This window comes from Triticum aestivum, chromosome 2D (genome assembly GCF_018294505.1).
Source record: "Triticum aestivum cultivar Chinese Spring chromosome 2D, IWGSC CS RefSeq v2.1, whole genome shotgun sequence".
NCBI classification, from domain to species: Eukaryota; Viridiplantae; Streptophyta; class Magnoliopsida; order Poales; family Poaceae; genus Triticum; species Triticum aestivum.
Genome location: NC_057799.1, coordinates 74,891,969 through 74,906,171, shown reverse-complemented (window position 1 = coordinate 74,906,171; position 14,203 = coordinate 74,891,969). Strand labels below are relative to the sequence as shown.

The 14,203-nt window shown below is 49.3% G+C and overlaps 1 pseudogene; it reads right to left on the bottom strand.

Annotated features, from left to right (window-relative positions):
- Positions 1-524: 524 nt before the first annotated feature.
- LOC123048790 (uncharacterized) lies at positions 525-3,109 on the bottom strand (annotated as a pseudogene).
- Positions 3,110-14,203: the final 11,094 nt, after the last annotated feature.

The following is a 14,203-nucleotide window of genomic DNA, read 5'->3' as shown; positions in this document are numbered from 1 at the left end:
GCCCACGATGCGTCGTATGTAGCTTCTTCTCTTCGCGGTGGCGTGTTCACGGTTGAGGCCCCCGGTGGCTCTTGTAGTGCTAGGGGTGATGTTGCTGCGCTCAGCGCCTATGTATCCTGCCTTGGGTGTGTGCGTGTGTTTTGGTGGCGTGTGTTGTACTGGGTTGTTGGTGATCTTTGCTTTATATATAAAGCGGGGCGAAAGCTTTTTTTTAACAAAACGAACAGCCATGGCCACTCTGGCATCACATCACACAGACCACTAACTACATGAGGGAGGATGTTCGGCAACATATAAAGGCAGGCATTCATTTGGTAGGCGAGGACATACATGTACACATCTTCCGATATTATGTTTAACAACAACTTTAGATAATTCAGTCACCACCTCTTCCATCAAACACGAGGAAGGAAGTGCAAAAACACAATAAATTCAGCAGGTAAAGGCACTCTGTTTCTGTTACCAAAATCAAAGTCAGAAGAAAAGATGCAACCTGCTGAAGCCGAATTTATCTCTCTCTGAGTTGTCTGCATCTTTTCAAACATGAGTAGCTTCTTCCTTTCCAAAATATACTATGCAAGCTGGCATTTGGAGACTGGTCATACTTCTGATGACTCCACAAGTGGATGTAATCTCCAATGATCACCTGATTCTGTGTTGTACATATTCAGAGCACCAGCTGGATATACAGTACAGAACAAACCCCTGCCGCGTATATTCCGAAAACCACCATTGGTAAGAGGTGAGTGCCCTTGTAGATTGGGAGGTAACTATGTAACCAAAGTACTCAGCAGCAACCCTCAGAGATCCAGTGGAAAGACAGATGAGGGTTAAAATGATATCATTCGTATACCGACCTGCAGTAAGAAGCTACACTTTCCCATGATAAATTTGGTGACTTCAACCACTGTATACTGCATAGGTTCCTATTTTACACAAGGTCTTCACATCAGATGTCATGATCCTGATCACCTCGGCTTGCTAGTAAGATTAGGAACGGAGATTAATGTCCCCGTTCCAAAGACCATGACAAGGACAAATGGGTATAACGCTCTATGGTGCCCTCTTCAGAAACACAAAAAGTCCATGGGTTTGTAATAGTGTCGTGATCTTGCAGGCTTTGGCGTGACGTGAGATCATGAAAGCCGATCTGTGGTTTCATCATGCCTTAGACTATTTATCTTGGTGGTGAATCTTCCGTGTGAACAATGTGAAAGTAAAAGCAAGGGGATAGGAATGCACATCGCCCGGAGCAAACATGTGTTAAGGAGCATTGCAATGATCATCACCCGGAGCAAACATGTGTTAAGGAGCATTGCAATGATCATCCTATGCAAACATGCATAGGATGTGGAAAAATCAACATAATGGCATCTTAGACTTGAGTGTACTGAAAGTGATGAAAAATGTGATGGATAAGCGGCGGTATGTAGGGAATAGTTAAGATAAATAGTTCCTTTTTCAGCATCTAGTAGTGTACCCTTACAGCTAGCTTGGAGGGAAGATCCATGTTGACCAACGGGAATCGACGCTTCTTTCTACTGGCCGGCTTTGAGTTTTGGATTTTATGTTGAACACCTCACCTGTATCAATAAATAAATAGCATCCTCCTCTCTCTCTCTCCAAAAGCAGAAACAGACTTGCTGAAGCATTTGCTGACGAAAAATGCTTGGTCACCTAAGCCACCTGACACCGGCAACCATGTGCGTGCGCTGAAATCTGCCTCAAAAGCCTCCAACTTACGAGTGAATTTGACATAACAACACTTGGAAATTGCAATTGACGCTTCACCATGATTAGCTTCCCACCCGACTCAAGTAAGTACCAAAATGTGGCGAGGTGATCATTGGGAGCATAAGGCATCTCATCCCACAGGATGCCATTATTGATCATGTTGTCTCCGATTGTCCTCAATTCATACAAGTTGCCCTGAAGCTGATCCTCTTCGTTCTCACAATAATGGTGTTGGTCCTCATCTAAGTCGCTCTCCACAATGGAATCAGTATCGCCCGATCTGATGTGGTGCTTGATATTGGTGACTATGGGTATGCCATCAGCATTAAAGCTTATATTCAAGGAGAAGAGGTCCTCTGCCTGGGTGATCCCGTAGAGCCTGTTTCCTAGGAGCACGATATCAATAATGTTGATGAAGGGGGTTGCTTGTGGCCTCGGTAACCACGCGCCCTTTCCCGGTCGGATTAATATGATCGGATAGTTCCAATTGCTGGTCATGATAACGACGAGCTGGTCACCAGGGGTCGGTCGGATGAGCACCTTGCGGATCTGAAATAACTCGGAACTATTACCGACGATGGCATCCAGCTCGGGGAGAGCCACAACTTCCTTAGATTGGGCAAGAAGTAGGTATGAATTTTGTTCTTATCATCAGCGTAGTCGAGGGCGAGCCAGCCGTCGGTGGAGCCAACGCATCGCAAGCTGTCGGGGAAGGAGCTATTGATGTTGGAGCGTTTGAACGGGGTGTACTCCTACTTGCCAGTGGCGAACCTGGGAGGAGAACCATCCATATATACATTAGATCAAGACAAGAGAAGAGAAAGAGATTTTATATATGTGGTGAGGATGTATAACTATGGAGATACAACAAGATTTTACCCGTGTCCTGTGCACTCTCTGATGTAAGTGTAGATATCGTCGTGGTTGTAGAAGCCGCCGGGCAGCATGATCCAAGGCCGCTGCGGCAGACGTGAGGGGACGGACGGACGGCGGCACGCGGAGTCGATCCACTTCCAAGGCCGCTGCCGTGGAGGGGGGCAGGAAACCGCTTGCCAGGAACGCAGGACCGTCTGCATCCACGGCACTTGCGGCGGAGGCGGAGCCGAGGCGCGCCAGGATCGACACACCGCCTGGAATCGAGCGCGGTCTGCCAGGTTAGGGAGGCCAGCCATCACCAGATTTAGGATCTCGTCTGGGAGTTCCGGCCACGGCGAAGAAGGCGACGGAGAAGCAACGGAGCGCCAGCTGGAAGAGCACACCGCGTCGAGGACGGCGACGAAGAGGCCTAGGAGGTCGTCGGACCACGGCGGCGGCGACGCCATTGACGTTGGATGAATAGTTTGTTCCTAAAGTCTGACTCGTGCAGATGCGCTCGTTCGCTGGCGCGAGCGCACGGACTACGGTCGTCCAATGCGATGTGCCTGCGCGCGATTCGTCCCGTCCAGGTGCCCGTTACGGATTGCGCGAAACGTGCGGCGAGTGGTGGGCCCGGCTCCTTTATTCCAGGCGAAACCGCTCCCCCGCGCCACACCCCCCGCTCGTCTTGTTCGAAACCGCCCGCACCCCCCGCAGATTTCATTCGAACTCCTCTTCCTCTCCCTTTCCCCTCCTCTAGCAACGGCGCGGCGAGGCGGGGTGCTGCAGTGGTGGATCCGGTGTGGAGTCGCCAGTGCGGGAGGCCGTCCGCGAGCGACGCGAGTCGCCGGCTGCAGGCGGAGGTAAACCGCTATTTCCTCCTCCCCTGCTCCCCTGTTTTTCTCGCTCTGCTCCCCTGTTTGCGCTCCATGGAGTTAGGGTTTCGGTGAGGGGGCGGGCACGAGATTGTCCATGGCGTCCTCGGGCTCTGCGTCGTGAATGCTTTTGGAGGACGTGGCGTTGCTATGGCGAGGGGAGGGGAGGGGGTGGGTTTGTGCTGGGGGTAGGCGGGATTGAGTCGCTGTAAGGGGATACGCGTGACCGAATCCTAGTGACTGGCGCATAGGATTCGTTTTTTCGATGTTGCTTGCTTCTCAAGACGCAGTTGCTCATAATTTCGATGGAGTTGCTTAGATTTTTCCTGTAATTTGTGAGATGGAGGGGCAGGGCAAGGGGATGCATCTGACTGGGGGCAGTTGCTCATTTTTTTGATGGCAGTTGCTTCATAAATTCGATGCTAGGTGCTTAGTTTTTTGCTGCAAATTTTGCGAGGGGGAGGGTCAGGGGATGCATCTTACCTGGGTAGTTGTTCATAAATTTGATGCTAGTTGCTTAGATTTTTTCCTACAAATTTGCGAGGGGGCGGGTCAGGGGATGTGTAACACCCACGATGCGGCTATATCTCCCACGTGTCGAGGCACGACTTAGAGGCATAACCGCATTGTGGTTTTGTCGCAAGAAGGGTCATCTTCACACAATCCCATGTAATGAATCAAGAATGGGATAAAGAGTTGGCTTACAATCGCCACTTCACACAATACATAAATAAATCATACATCAATCAGAATACACATAGGTCCGACTACGGAACCAAAATAAAAGAAGGCAACCCAACTGCTAGGTCCCTGATCGTCCCAACTGGGCAGCACTACTGATCAACATGAAGAGAAACAACACAACGAACAAGGTCTTCATCGAGCTCCCACTTGAGCTCAGTTGTGTCACCTGCACTGGTATCATCGGCACCTGCAACTGTTTTGGAAGTATCTGTGAGTCACGAGGACTCAGCAATCTCACACCCGCGAGATCAAGACTATTTAAGCTTATAGGAAAGATGAGGTAATGAGGTGGAGCTGCAGCAAGCACTAGCATATATGGTGGCTAACATACGCAAATAAGAGCGAGAAGAGAAGCAACAGAACGGTCGAGGAGCTAGCAATGATCAAGAAGTGATCCTGAACTCCTACTTACGTCAAACATAACCCGAAAGCCGTGTTCACTTCCCGGACTCCGCCGAGAAGAGACCATCATGGCTACATACGCGGTTGATGCGTTTTAATTAAGGTCAAGTGTCAAGTTCTCTACAACCGGATATTAACAAATTCCCATCTGCCTCGTAACCGCGGGCACGGCTTTCGAAAGATAATACCCTGCAGGGGTGTCCCAACTTAGCCCATTATAAGCTCTCACGGTCAACGAAGGATATTCCTTCTCCCAGGAAGACCCGATCAGTCTCGGAATCCCGGTTACAAGACATTTCGACAATGGTAAAACAAGACCAGCAAAGCCGCCCGAATGTGCCGACAAATCCCGATAGGAGCTGCACATATCTCGTTCTCAGGGCACACCGGATTGTCCAAGCTTCCGATAGGCGAGCCCAGAGTTGCCCCTGGTGGCCACCGGCGACTGACGGGTTGGACCAACACTCAGAGGAGAACTGGCCCGGGGGTTTAAAATAAAGATGACCCTTGAGTCTGCAGAACCCAAGGGAAAAGGGGATAGGTGGTAGCAAATGGTAAAACCAAGGTTGGGCCTTGTTGGAGGAGTTTTATTCAAAGCGGACTATCAAGGGGGTCCCATAAATCACCCAACCGCGTAAGGAACGCAAAATCAAGGAACATAACACCGGTATGACAGAAACTAGGGCGGCAAGAGTGGAACAAAACACCAGGCATAAGGCGGAGCCTTCCACCCTTTACCAAGTATATAGATGCATTAATTTAATAAGAGATATTGTGATATCCCAACATAAAGCAATCTTCATCTTCACCTGCACCTAACAACGCTATAAGAGGGGCTGAGCAAAAGCGGTAACATAGCCAAACAACGGTTTGCTAGGAAGGACGACAAAGGTTAGAGGTTCATGGCAATATGGGAGGCTTGATAAGCAAGTGGTAGGTATCGCAACATAGCAATAGAGCGAATAACTAGCAAGCAAAGATAGAAGTGATTTCGAGGGTATGGTCATCTTGCCTGAGATCCCACAAGGAAGAAGAACGAGTCCATGAAGAAGACAAACGGACGTAGTCGAACGAATCCTCACAACTCCGGAACGAAACTGAAGGTAACGAGAGAAGCAACCCGGAAAGAAACAAACAACATAGTAAACAACCACCACATAAACATGGCATGATGCACAATCAAGTATGATGCATGTCCGGTTTAATGAGGCATGGCATGGCAAAGTGCAACAAACAACACTACAAATTAAGTGGAGCTCAATATGCAACGAGTTGCATATTGACGAAACACCACATCAATTATTTAGTTCTCTCTCATTTATGGACCCAACAATATTAAATGTTATTAACCATGGCAAGAGGTGAAGCATATGGAAACTACCTATTTTAGGCAATTTAAATGAGGCCGGAACAACAAACAACAATTCCGGAAAAACCTCATATGCATATTTTGAATTTGCTACTGTTCTGCCATAAACACAATTTTAATGTTGTTAAACAGCAAAATAAAGTGCACCATGTTAAACTAGGCATTTTTCTACCCCATTTACATATAAAGTTTATTAAATTCCGAGTTACGGTTATTTAGTTATGAATTAAATCATTTTAACGTGGCATTTGAGTAAAAATAAACAAACAGCATTTTTAAACATTTTAACATGGGATGAAAGTGGCATATTATTAAACTACACAAATTTCTGAGCATTTTACATATATAAATTATTTACAAAAGATGCACGGTTAATTAATTATTAAAGCATGAACATGAGGGGTTTTTCTATAAAACTGCAATACTCTGGACAATAGCTAAATCGTAGACATGGAAAAAAACTACACTGGGCCGAATCTAAAACCGGAGCAGGCCCAACAGAAGAAAAAAAACAAAGGCGCGCTGGGGGGTTTCTCACCATGGGCCAAGCCCAGGTCGGTGTGGAGGGTGCTGGCTGGGCCAGATCTGGAGTCCAGCAGGTGACCCATGCGCGTGGTGGTCGTAAGCTCGATGCAGCGCTGCTGCATTTCGCTGCAGAAGAACGGCGGCAGGGGCGAAGCAGAGGCCGGCGGCGAGGCTGAGCAGGGGCTCGGCAACGGGCACAGGGGTGGCGTCCCAGGCGCGCGGACGCGCGAGGCAGAGGGCGCGCTGGAGGACTCCGGTGGCGTGGAGCTTGGCGGCGCGCGGCAGCGGCGGCTTCCTCTGTCTTCTCCCGACAGAAGGAGGCAGAACGCCTCGGGGTAGCGCAGTCAACGGCGGGACTTCGGTGCAGAGGAAGCAGGGGCGCGGCGTCACTGATGGTCAGCGGCGCAGCAGCGGGGTGACGGCCGCGGCAGGACTTGGCGACGGCGGAAAGAGGTCCGGCGGGGCGCGGCTTGGAGAGGCAGGGCGCGGTCAACACGACCACGACCACGACGAGCAGAGCTCATCCCGGTTGCAGAGGAGGCAGGAGTCGGGTCGAGGCAGGCCAAGGCGGGGCACTCCAGCGAGGAAGATGGCCGACGTGGGCTCTCAAGCATAGGGAGGCGACGAGGGAACCGACGGGGAGGCACGGGCAAGGTGAGGTCCGGAGCTTGGACGGCGTCGAGGCGGTTGGTGCAGTCAACGCGAGTGAGGCTTGGCGCTGGCGAAGCATGCGAGCAGAGGCGGGTCGAGGGACTTGGCGGGGCGACAGCTCCCTGGTGGCGACGTGCAGCTCCAGTACTTGGCGCGGCGAAGGAGGAGCGGATCCGGGCGTGGGGAGCTCGTTCCCGGTGGTAGAGAGGGAGATCCGGCGGGAGAGCTCGAACGGTGGCAGCGGGGTCCCTGTGATCCACGGGAGAGAGACCATGAGAGGGGGAGAAGAAACGAGATGGAGAAAAGGAAGGAGAGGGAAGGGCGCGGGACGGCGGAGCACTGGCCTGGTCGACGGGGGTCGGCAAGGGCGGCGGCATGCTCGAGGACGAGCTCGGGAGGGTGCTGCTCTCCCTGGGTCAGATGCGGGAGGCTGCAGGGGCGCTCGGAGTCGAGGTGGGAGATGGATTGGTCCGGTCGGGAAAACGAGGGAAGATTTGGATCGGGGAAGAACCCGAGGTGGAAGGAGACAAAAGAGGAGTGGCGGCGGCGGCTAGGAGGATCCCTAGAAATAGGGTTTGGTCCAAAATGGACTAGGAGTAGACTATACATATGGGAAAAGAGGGGAGTTGGAACATCCGATCAAATCCGATAGTCGAGAATAGCTAGGCTAGGAAAGTCTAAATAAGAAACGGAGATGTTTTGTAGATGTTAGGGGATGATCCGGACCCAACGGTGACAACAAATCGGGTCGGGTACGGGACAACTTCGGAAGCGCACGCGAGGGGCTCGGTGGTTGACGAGAGAGGTTAGTTGGTTTGACAAGAGGGAACCGAAAACACGGTTGGTCTCGGAACGGTCAACGCAGGCAAGGCGATCCGAGGGAAGGTGATGAAGGCAAAGGGAGAAACGTCAACGATGAGCGAATGCAAGTTTTAAAACATGACGGCAACGAAGTGCCGATGCAATGCAAATGATGCGATGAAGAATGCAACAACAAAATAAATAACAGAGCTGACACGCAAAACATGGAACGCATCTGGAGCGTCGGTCTTGGGGCGTTACAGGGTGCATCTGACTTGGGCAGTTCATGGAGGGGTCAGGGATGCACTGTTTATTTTTGCGGAAATGGTTTTTGTGATTGGTTGATTTTAGTTTTAGTTATTGTCTAGATTTGCAACACCAAGTTGATATCCTTTTTGTAGTGTTCTTTAAATTTACTGTATGAAACATGACGTTGCTTATATCAACCATCGAGCTGCGGTCCTTCATTGCAACTATGAATAGGAGATGAGATATCTCTCATGAATAAGCGGCAAAGCCTGAGTGTTTTTTGATCTTTTTTGCTAATGTGATGAAGATGAACATGTGACTTTTGTTGATGAGTAGTTTTTTATGTGCTTTATTTTTAGTTGCCACAAAATAATGAGTAGTTGCATAGTTATCAATACCAAATTGCTTTTGCAAGCACTAGCAATTCAGTTGTTAAGTTATCTCTGGGTAGGGAATAAATGGAGTTTTGTTCGTCTCCAAATGACAGTGATGTTAGCTCCAAATGCAAGCAGTATCATTTGAGCAGTTGAGTTATAGGGCTTTTGTATCTGGTTGTATCTGTTTTCATGAACATGGTTTTTTTTTGTGTTTTCTTGTACAGAATGGCTCCGAAAAGCAAAAGGCATGCGGGTAGACTGATGGTGAAAATGATGGAGAAGATGTGGCAGCTCAACCAACAAGGAGTAATGTTGGACGCAAGCGCGGGCGGGCGAATCAGGATCCTGTACGTGGTGGTCGGGCAGGGAAACGGGCCACCAATTCTGCCCGGGGTGCTCGGGCGGGGAAACGGGGCACTGATTCCGCCCCTCGTGATGAAGGAGGGAGAAATCCGAAACGTGCGAAGAAAGTTGCGGATGAGGTATTTTTCTTATGAAAAACTTGAAAGAAGGGAGGCATCCTTGAAATATGTAATGCTCAAGTCAGCATGGCATTTTCTTTTTGTATATGCACTCCTATCATTTGATAAGCAGCAGAATAGCAGTGTAGCAGTTGCCTAGTTTAGTACTAACAGTTGCAGTTCATTATATCTAGTTGCTTAGTTTAGTACAGTGAGTTGCTCAGCTTAATATAGTGGGTTGCTCATTTTTAAATTTTGTAATGCAGATTGGTAGCAGTGGGCCACCACCGAGGAACAGGGCATCACCTTCAAGAATTTTTCTCCTAAACAGTGGCCTCGATGATACACAAAAGGATGCCATTGGTGATATAAGCTTTGGGGGTGTGCTTGATATCGGGACAAGAACAATGAAAGGAGACCTTGTGAAGTTTGTGACGAAGTGTTATGATCCAGAGTTGTCGCAGCTTGTTATCCCAGATAGGGGAAGATCCTAGCTGATGCAGCAAGCGTAGAAAGAATCTGGGGTTTGCCAAGGGGGGCAGGGAAGGTTGCATATGAAGTGGAGCCAGACGTAGTTAGGTTGTTCAATGAGATGTTCGACATCCCGACAGGGCCCGCACCATCAGTGACCGAGTGGTGCAAAATGATAAATGATATGGGAGCTGTTGCAGACGACAAGTTCTTAAGTGCTTGGTTGGTTGTTGTTTATAGCTGTTTTCTTGCACCGACGACCAGCTTGAAGGTGTCACCGCGCGCATACTCAGCTGCGCTAAATCCACGTGAGGTTGTGAATTCAAATGTTTGCCAGTTTGTCGTCGACCAACTTAGGCTTGCTTTCATGGGTTTGGGAGACAAGAAGAATACTATATGCTGCTGCCTTTTCCACCTAGTGGTAAAATGATCCTAGGCCTCCCCCCTTGTTTTTTCGTTTTTCATTTCGCGTTATATGTTTCAAGCTGAAGTTCGATAGGTTTTTTTCGCAACTGATATGTGTTCTCTATTTTTTTGAAACAGCTGCTATACCTTGACTCGCTTGACATGGACTTTAGGACAGTCCATAAGGATTATGTGGATGAGAGGACGGCAACTTTTCTTCCAAGGGTCAAAGCATGGAATGAAGGTCTGATCAAAGCAGTAATTAAGAAGGACAGGATTAGGAAGGGTGTCTATGGAAAGTTACGAGTAAGTGTTACTTTACTGTCTGAACATAATTTTTTGTAGTTGCTTGATTTTTTTTATGCAGTTTCCCACCTATAGGGATTGTGTTGCCTAATTTTAGGAAGCCTAGGCCTGGTGATTAAAAGGTCCACAGTTTTAGCAAGCATATGCAGCAATGCAAAACATGGGGAACTGTGCCAAGATGGAAGTGCCATCATGTTAGTCATGTTAGTATTAGGTGCATCAATTCAAGTCTCGCGAGCTAAACTATCCATAAACATGAGACAAATTCCAGATGCATCTCACCTCTCTCTCGTCAACATGATACCTTTTCTTTACAAATGGATCATTTGTTACAAATGACTCTTGCTCTCTATACGCACATGACACACACATATTCAAGAATTTTTTTGTAGTTGCTTGATTTTTTTATGCAGTTGCCCACCTATAGGGATTGTGTTGCCTAATTTTAGGAAGCTAGTTGCTTTTCTGAAAGCTAGTTTCATGATAGTTTTTTACATGGAATTTCACATGGTAATCTTCATCATTTTGTCTCCAAGTAGTCATACATGTCCAATTACATTAGTCTTTTTAAGCAATAGTTGCCAATAATTTATAGTTTCTGTAGTTGCTCAATTTTTATCGGGGGGTTGCTGTAGGTGATGTAGGTTTTTTGTGATGTCCATAACTGTAGTTGCCATCAATAGTGCTTGTATTTGCCCTAAGTTAGGGAGGCAGTTGCTCATTCACTTCCTCTTTTTTCGAACTTTGTTTGATCTTTTTTGCTAACTGAGTTTATCATGTACATTTTTTTACAACAAACAGCTCAAACCCAAGTTCTCGAGATGCGCAGAAGATAGTGTTTTTGGGAGCATGGATCACATCCAAAAGTTTGTTGCTGCGAGGCTTCCTCAAAACTACAACAGCAATGTATTTTCTTTTGTCACCATGGTTTTGCCCTTTTTCATAAGAAACGGAGTGCTTTTTTTCGTTTATCGTTGTTGTTGTATAGACTGCTCATCTTTTCGAGTTTTGTATTTTTGTATTTTTGCAGAAACAAAGGAGGTTGTCAATGCTGGTCCATGATATGTGCTCTGAAATATCAGTCCAAATTGGGAGGTTTGTTCAAGGGGTGGGCAAGTTGGAAGAGGAGGAGGTTGAACCAGCAGGCACAAGTGTTTCTAGGGTCGCAAGCATACGTCAATCATCACGGCAGAAAAAGGCAGCGACAAGTCCAAAACAGCAGAAGGTTGCAAAGCAAAAGAATACAAGGGGCAGTAGCAGTCAGTGCAAGGAAACACTTTTGGAGTCCGATGACGAGGAGGAGGAATCCGACGAGCAAGAATTTGAATCTTCAGAAGAAGAAGAAGAAGAAGAGGAGGAAGGGAAATATGAGGACAGTCCTGAAGAGGAGAGTTCGGATAATGACGGGGACAGCAATGACGATGACGACGATGACGATGACTATGATGATGATGCTCCGTCATACAGCAGCCCGCCAGCAGCCATAGAACATGACGATGATGATGCACAGCACACGGACGCTGACAACTCACAGCCGCCCATTGCTGGTGAAGAAGATGGTGGAGATGAGGAAGACGATGGTGAGGATGATGTTGAAGATGAAGAGCAGGACAGGGAGGAGGATGATGAAGAGGAACGGGACGAAGAGAAGGAGAGAAATGTGGAAGGGGGCAATGATGAAGAGAATGAACCAGATAAGAAAGAGGGGGAATCGGAGGAGAAACATGATGATGAAAAGAGTGAAGAAGAGGAAGAAGAGGAGGAAGACAGCGAGGATGAAGATGATGATGGCGGGGGTGGGAAGAAGGGGGTGAAGATAAGGATGATGGCGGGAATGGCGGCAACGCTAGCACCGACCAGCCTAGCAAGGGAGGTGGTGATGATGAGGGAGGTGCACGAAATCCGAGGTGGCGTGGGGGCAGTTGCAACGACGAGGTGCCGCTAAGTACCATCATGGAGAGACTCAAGCGCACTGGCAAGGAAAGAAGTGAGGCAGAGGAAACGATGTCCGTCGAGAGCACACAAGGAAGCATCCAAAGTGCCGGCAGTTTATTTCAGAGCAGCTTCGTTAAGATGGACATGCGGAAGGAGCCTTTTGAGGTTCAGAGTGGGCCTGTCATTTTAGCTGCAGATGTGGTGAGGGTTGGAGTTACCCAGTACAGACAGAAACAGGTCATTCCCGAGACCCATGATATCCCTCTTTTCCTAATGCCTGCGATGCCAACTGAGGAAAAATTCTCCGTGATGGATTTGTGCCCTGAGACGATGGTAGATGAGTTGGAACTACCGAGTTTTGGCCAAAAAGAGAAGGAAAGAAAGCTTGCCGGAGGAGTTGGAGCGGCTGCCACAAGGAAGGTCAAGAAAGTGAGCCATAAGACAGTTAAGGCCTGTGTTATGTCTCCAAAAGGAAGAGAGGATGCGGCTGTTCAAAGTGCTGCAACTACGACAACCAGCCAGCAAGCTCCGACAGTTCAGAGGCCAACAGATGAAGTGGCAAGTCAGAAAGCAACATCACCAGCTGTTGAGGATATAACCATTAGAATCACCCGCCCAGGAGGGGCCGGGTTACGTTATAATGAACATCACGTGAAGCCCAGTACCAGGCTAGAGGATGGCGGATCAGTAGTGGGCTTAAGACCCAGAGGAGGCTTAAGGCCCGTAGTGATAAACCGCCGTTATGGCAAGACTTGTAATGTAAGGCAAGAGTAGTTAAGAGTCCGAGCCGGATACTGTTATAAGCCGGCCGGGACTCTGAGAGCTGCAGGGCGTCAACCTCTCTATATAAAGGGACGACCCGGCAGCGGTTCAGGACGAGAGACAACAGATCGAGAGCCGGGCATAGCAACAAAGCTCCCTGGTCATCGAAACCCTAAGTAATACCACCTCAACTGGACGTAGGCTTTTACCTTCACCGCAAGGGGCCGAACCAGTATAACCCTCGTGTTCCTTGTCCCGTTTAACCCCTTTAAGCTTCCTAGCGGCGATGGCTCCACGACTAAGTCCATGCACGAGGACATCTGCCGTGACAATTCCACGACAGTTGGCGCCCACCGTGGGGCTAGCGCACGGTGGATTTGAGTTCTTGAAGGGCAGCTTCGAAGGGCTCAAGGGATACACTGTGGGCCGGATGACCAAGAGTCGTCGCGGCAAGCTCTACATCGACGATGCAAATTGGGGCCCCGACGCCGGCTCAGTTGAGTACGGGTACCGGGTCCCCTTCGGCGGAATCCATGTCTTTATTGGCAAGATTGGTGAGCCGGGCCCTGAGCCGGACCTCGGCGCCGATCTCATCGAGACGGCTCAGCGTGTACGACCCGCCCGGACTTTGCCTGCCTTGAAGCGTGCTTTCGTGGGATGCGTCCATGGAGAGCTCTCGGAAGGATCTGGATCTGGTGATGAGACGGCCGCCCATTCTGACGGTGAGTCGTCCACGGATGAGTCAAACTCGTTGTATCAACTTCAAGATGGCAGGCTCAGGGGTTGTTCCGATGGCGACAGCATTCCGGACCCCTTTGAGCCGCCGAGCCGGGTTGGAATCTTCATGGCTGGCGCACAACCTGTTCAAAACCCCACCGCCGGGGCAGGAAGCCCTGTGCCCTCGCCGGCTCAGGTGCTGATGGATCTCACAGACAAGATGACGGTCCTGTTGACCGCTACGGTTGCCCCGGCGGATCAAGCTCAGCATGACGCGGAGGTGGCACAGTTAAAGTTGGATCTAGCAAAAGCCAAGGAGGATCTGGCGGCGGAAGGGATCAGGATGGCTGCAGAGAGGGCGGCTCTCGACGCCCAGACTCAGCTGATTCAGGCACAGTCTTTCCGGCTCACGATGGATCAAAACGCGTCCAATGAGGTCATGAGAAGGAGGCATCAAAAGGCCCAATCTCGACTCCCTCCGGTTTACGATCCTCGAAACCTCTTCAACACGCCTGGTGCAGGGCCTAGTAACCCGCCAGAGATCATAGCGCCCGGGGCTGGAAC